The sequence below is a fragment of the Terrapene carolina genome, unplaced genomic scaffold, assembly GCF_002925995.2.
Source record: "Terrapene carolina triunguis isolate 2854851 unplaced genomic scaffold, T_m_triunguis-2.0 Scaffold232, whole genome shotgun sequence".
NCBI lineage: Eukaryota > Metazoa > Chordata > Testudines > Emydidae > Terrapene > Terrapene triunguis.
In genome coordinates, this window is record NW_020664583.1 from 8,044,274 (window position 1) to 8,050,995 (window position 6,722).

A 6,722-nucleotide genomic window follows, 5' to 3' on the forward strand; every position below is an offset into this window, starting at 1 on the left:
AACACGATCGCTTAACGGTGTCAGCTTTTTTTCTCCATGGGTGTCTTAATTCAACACCTGGCTTTCTTCTCTCTCGTAGCGCTGGCGAAGAGAGCTGGAATGCAGACAGACAGCTGTCTTTATCCACAGAACAGGTCCGCACCGGAAGCGGGCATCCAGGCTTGCCCTAGGATGCGGTACCTTTCAGTGTGACATGGTACTTTACTCCCTATAATCGGTTCCTAGGCTCACTGCCTAGCTTGCCAATAAGGGTGCCAAGTGTGATGGTACATATGTGGGGTCCTGCCCACTAGGGAAAGGCTTGAGCCCACCCAGATCATTATGAGCATCACCAAACATATGTCAGACAGCAAAGCTTTTGGTCACTACCAACCTGGGCTGAACTCACACCAACACCCTAGATGCAATATGTTCCATATCTTATTGCCAATCACACGAGGCACTAAGTCCCCTCTTCTTGCCACCTTCATGTGAAATGCATCCTGTGCACATGCTTCTGTGCAGCACATGTGTATTTTAAATAGGGCAGCTGGTACCTGCTCTGAATGGCTTCACAGCTGATACAGACTTACCCTGATATAGCTGCTCTTGTGATCCAAAGCACAGGCTCACGCACTGTAGTAACCCTACATGCTCTCTCCCAGCCTTGCTCTCCCAATACTCCAGAGCTTCTAGACAGTGGCGTAGCCAGCTTCTAAGAGGAGGGGGAGCAAACATAAAAAAGGTGCCCCCTCTTGGCTCCTCCTCTGGCCACGCCCCCCCCATGGCTCCTCCGGCCCTGCTGTGCCACCCCCGTGCCTGCCCCCCTCGCTCCTCCGGCCGCGGCTGCTGGCTGCCATGCTGCGCCCCCCCGCTCCTCCAGCCGTGCCTGCTGCCCCCCCATGGCTGCCGGCTGTGCTGCGGGCCGCCAGCCTGCGCCCCCCCTCGCTCCTCCGGCCGCGGCTGCTGGCCGCGCTGCGGGACGCATGCCGCACCCCCCGCTCCTTCGGCCGCGCCCCCCCCCCGCTCCTCCGGTTGTGCCCACTGCCCCCCCATGGCTGCCGGCTGCGCTGCAGGCCGCCAGCCTGCGCCCCCCCTCACTCCTCCGGCCGCTTTTGGAAAGGCGCCACTTATGGAACATGTGCTGAGGGGAAGCGGCTGCTTCCCCTGCACCCCGCTAGCTACGCTACTGCTTCTAGACAATGCCTCACCCCTACCTGAGGGAGCCTCCCCATCACTCTCTCCCAATTCCTCATTCTCCTCTTTAGTCCATGTGAGAGATAAGGCAGAATGTTTCTGAGGGTCTCTGGATTGGCACTGGTTCTACAAGGTACCTAGTGGCCCAGTGCTAGTATGTGGCTTTCCTTCTCACAGGAACTGACAAAAGTTACACAGCACGATCCATATTCCTTGAACTCTCGCTCCAATAAATGTATTTACCCCCCACTCCCCCCCACTAACAGGCTGACTAAGGCCCCAGCATTTACTTCAAACGGGCAGCTCCCCAGACCAATGGCTTCCCTCAGACTCCACAGCAAACCAACTCACCTGCATTGTTCCATTCATCAGTTGCAGCCCTGATGGAATCCTTGTCAGAACCTGCAATGCCAGATGACTCCATGCAGCCCGAGCGCTGCACACCACACGTAATGTTTACGGGGAGGCTCTGGCAGCTTCTGAGGAGCACCTTGACTAGGTGCAGAGCAGCTATCCTTCAGTGTAGTGAAACTGTAACACTTAGGAATAAAAACAGTGGTTCATATCCTCTCCTCCTGTTCCAGTCATTTTGCCCCACTCAGGCTGCTCTCAGCATCAACAAGCATAACCAGCTCCTACACCACCTGTCCCTGCACACTAAGGCCTAAGGGGTATGAGAGGGCAGGGTGGAGCATGCCTGTGCTACACTGACTCAAAACTGGGATCGTAACCATCTGCAGGAGTCTCTAAACTGCTCTTAAATTCTGCACATAGGGTGATGCTTGGACAGATGCCCCACCAGAATCAGGGAGGTGTAACATGCTCCCTAGCTGAACATGTAACATGTTCCTCCCCTCCTGAGCCAAGCACATGCTAATGCAGGAGAGAATCTGGGCCAGTACATTTGTGTTAACAGCCTTCTGTGTTTATGTTGCCCCTAAACAGTATGGTCTGGAAAGCATTTGGTACCTCCCCACTTACAGGTCTGTAGAGTTTAAGTAGGCGTGTATTTAGGGAGTGTTTCTTCACAGCTTGAGAGAGGAAGAAACACAGAGGAAACTCAGCAAGAGCACATCAAAGAGAATTGGAAGGGATTGTTCCAGGCCTAATCAGAAGCACCTGCTAAGAAGATTTAGGAGCTACAAAGCATCCTAGGCAGGGAGGATGTTAGAACTGAAGGATGCTAGACACAGCATCAATGGGAATGTGCCTGAAACTGCCCTTAGAGCCACAACATGCCACAGCACTGTTAAAGGATTCAGAGCATTTTAATGTGGAACAACAAAGGAGTATTCTTATTTCACAAGTATGAAATGTCATGTTTACAGTGCTACATTTCTGGTGTGAATATTTGTTTTTAACCAAGGAGGGGGGTATGCTGCCAGAAGGTAACTCCTGAAGCTGCAGTAACAGATATGGGTTATAGACCAACAAATACCACTTCCTCTTGTGTTAACCTGGGCAATCGCCTTACACCTTGGCATTTTCCTTACATTACATCCTGTTAAATTATATCCCATCAGAACTACAAATGCCTTAGTATAGTTAGTATTGGGAACAACTGGCTCTTCATATCCAGTAACACAGCACAGGGACCCAGAATAAACATAGCTAACATATTGTCCTGTAAATGCCATCTTCCAAGTACAAATGTCAAAAGGTATATAAATTATGGACATGCATAGGCTGGGCCTGATTCTCCTCTCGCTACTCCAGTGTAAACCTAGAGTAATGACCCCCAAGACCAATGGAGTTAGAACAGTGTAAGGGAAAGGAGAATCAGATCCACTAACTAGAATGGGCGGCTCCTATGATATGAAAAAGATTAGGGGCCCAGTTCATTGTTGACATGCACCTAGGGTAGTCACATACACTTGTGCAAAGCAGGTATACAATGCTACCCAATCAAACTGGCAGAGGTTTGCATGGGTATAAATGAGGATGCCAGGAGCAGGACATTGGTGAATTAGACTGAAGTAGTAATGGAGCAGAACAAAGCATGAAACATAGGAACTGCCAGATTGGATCAGATCAGATGTCCATAGCCCAGCATCCTGTCCCTGAACTGCTCTCATTGCACAGGCAGTACATATCAGCATCATCTGACAGTAACCCATTTGTTTTCAAATATGAGGGTCAGGCTGCCCCAGTCAGCCAGCAGCACAACCCCCTCCCTCTCAAAAAAACCCACAGCCACCCTTCTAGCAGATAATCAAAAAGAGATCAGATAACAATCAAGCCTGTTTTGCTGAAGATGTAGCAATCAATCAGTGAGGCCTCTTCAGCTTGATTTGATTCCTCAACTACAATATGTTCAATATGAAATTGTCGCTGGACATACATTCACCACCTGTGTCCCTATCTGGGCCACAATCGTTTGAGAGGACAGGATGATGGAGGGCAATGATATTGAATAATATGTAAGGCTACAATTTAGTCATAAGTATTTTTAGTAGAAGTCATGGATAGGTCACAGGCAGTAAACAAAAATTCACAGCCAGGCGACCTGTCCGTGACTTGTAGTATATATCCCGGACTAAAACTTGGCTGTTCTGGGGGGGCTCTGGGACCGCTGCTGTTGCTCGGGGGACTGCTACAGCTGGCCAAACTGCTCAGGCGGCCCTGGGGTCAGGCACACCGGTAGGCTGCGGAAGTCACAGAGGTCCCAGGAAGTCACTGAATCTGTGACCTCCATGACAGACTCACAACCTTAATAATATGTGCCTAGTACATGCTGGTGGAGAAGGTGCTTCAGCAGAACAGAGTCATACTGTTAATTTTTAATAAAGCCAAACCCTAAGGAAGAGGCCCCTTAGGGCAGGTTGGGAAAAGCACCTCTCCATACGCTACACATTATAATTTTTCTCTACATGCAATGAGCCCTGCTGTAATGGTGTGGCCACTCCCCTTATGGCACAGCAGGGACTCTGCCTCCGTTTCCTTCCCATTCTTTGGGTGACCCACCCAGCCTCCAACACCTGCAGGGCTGGGGTGACTTAACCCTCCAGTTAGGTCACATGAGGCTTCCATCCCTTTCACGGTACGCAAAGTCCAAGATGAACCAAAGAAACACATTCTGTCATCCTGCCTGGGCTCAGCCCTTAGCAGACTGTTCTCCCTTTCCTGGAGTTGCAGCATACTGAGAAAACAAATGCTTTCACCTTCCTGGGCTCGTGCAAGCCGAAGTCAGTCACTGGCAGCCAAAAAAGGCAATCAGCCCAGTCCAGACCAGGCCTTCTTCCCAGGGAGGCTTTCATAGGCAGCAGTCTTCCCCCAGTCAGCCTTCTCTCCCATGCTGAAGGTCTGCTCTCCCTCCTGGCCAGCCACCAAGTGAGCTGGGCTCTCCCCTTTTAGCTCCTCCCTCGAAGCCTGACACCTGCAGCAGGTGTCACAGATCATGGTCTGATTGGGCCCCAAGCCAACCATTAATCCTTTCCTGACTCATGTGGCATTTGTGTAACCAATCACCAATGGAGTGCTCGAAGAGAAAGATGATGTGTCACCATCAGTCCAGATCCCCACAAATTTCTGAGAGTTTCCACCATTGTGGAAAATAAGAAGACTTGAGGATGCTGGAGAAATCCAGTTGGCTGTTATGGAGACCATGCTGGGTATTAAGGAATAACACGGTAGGAGTGATCACATTCTTTTCTGTTATGCACAGCATAGCAGTACTTTCAGATGCCTACCTCAGGCACCCACAGGAGAGTGATGGCCAGAATGCCCACTGACATACTGGATTTCAAGGAGGGGCGGGTTAGGACACGGAGTACATCACACATTGCAATCGTCTCATTGCTCAGCCCCATGCACCAAGTTCTGGGAAACAGTGTGAATGATTCCAGGAATGTTTCAAGAATGACTGTTTCCCAGAGGACAAAGATCCCTTTTTATTGTAGCGGGCTCCCCCTCCAGTCACACAAATGAATAGAAACACCCCTACACTAGCCTTGCACAGACAGTCCTTCTCTAGCTACCACCCTATTGGTTTTACAGCAACTCAACCAGAGAATCAGATTATATCCCCATCTTTCATAAAACTGTCAGAGCCAGTCCCCAAGGGCATATCCAAACTCATTCAGCAGCAATCCTGCCCTGACGGCTTACTGCTTTCCAATCTAAACTCTCCTGAGTTCCCTTCAAAAACTAATGAGACTGAAGCTGTGTGAAACTTCTCATTCTGTAGCATCTCCCCCATTCAGCAGCTGTGCCACTGCAGGGCTATTGCACTCAGGAATTTCAGCAACAGATAGCTGCTCTGACCAGCAGTTCCTCACACCGTTTCACTTTCTCCCACTCTAAATGGTCTATTTCCAAATGGTCTATTTCCATGGTCTGTAGCCAGCTAATGCACCATCCTTACTGTCAGATGCAACTGGCCCCTTCAAACCACTCCAGCAAGTCTTCAAGCAGCTCAGCAGATGGCTCAGCAGGCTCAGAAGGCAGTACCTGGGGAAGAGGGTGGAGGCTAAAGTTTTCCAAGGGATTCTAAGAGGGTAGGCATCTAGCATACACTGAAAGTCAACATGAAGTTGGGCACCTAACTTCCTGAAGCCTCAAACCCAAGAGTTGGACTCACACCTTATAATACTGAAAACAAGCTGTCATGACTAACTGCTTAGCTCACCATTGTGATTTAGGGAGCCATAATCTGACCCTCTCTACATAATTTGCATTATGTGCCTAGAAGCAAAGTGGTGCTTGAACAGGTCAAAACCCATGGCAAACGCACTGACTTCAAGCTTTTCATATTTCATTCTAAATGGCGTCTCAATTAGTCATTATAGCATTAATATCTGCATGTAGCTTATTACGAATGGCTTATTGGACAATTATAGCTTGTCAGCAACCAATATAAAATTACTTGGTTTTATAAAGGCTGGAAATTCCTTAGAAAAGACTTTTCAGGCACGTCTGTAGCCTAGGTACTTAGTCACATTCTTTTAATAGCTCCCGAATAGTGACAGCACAACCAAGCATTGTGAATATTACACCTACTCAGGACTCTAGCATTACTCAGGTTCTGATTTTCAATGGAAAACATTTTGTTCAACGCTTTTGAAAGGAGGCATCTCCCACAGCCTGGTCACTTTCCACTGTTCAGCCTTTGAAAAACAGGCCACTGTGATGTGCATTGTACAATTGTTAGTATATGGCTGGCAATGGTATTGACAAGGATTTAGTCAGGGACTTTCTAATGTATCCCTATGGAAGGAGGGTGTCTAAATCCCTTAGGCCCCTTTGAAAAATCTGAGACTTCATTAAACAGAAGTCACATGCTATAACGCCATTATTAAACCTTTGTCCAGTCTTTCTTTGGTTCCTCCTTCTTTAAAGGGTTATAGGCTTGTTGACCCAAAGCCCATTGAAGTCAATGGAAAAAAGTCCCATGTATTTCAACAGGCTTGGATCAGGCTTTATGGAAAGGTGATAGTTTTTGAATGGTTGCCACCATGGCCGGCTCCAGGCACCAGGCAACCAAGCACATGCTTGGGGCGGCGCCTGGTAAGGGGCAGCCAATCTTGGCGTGGCAGGGGGCAGTGCGG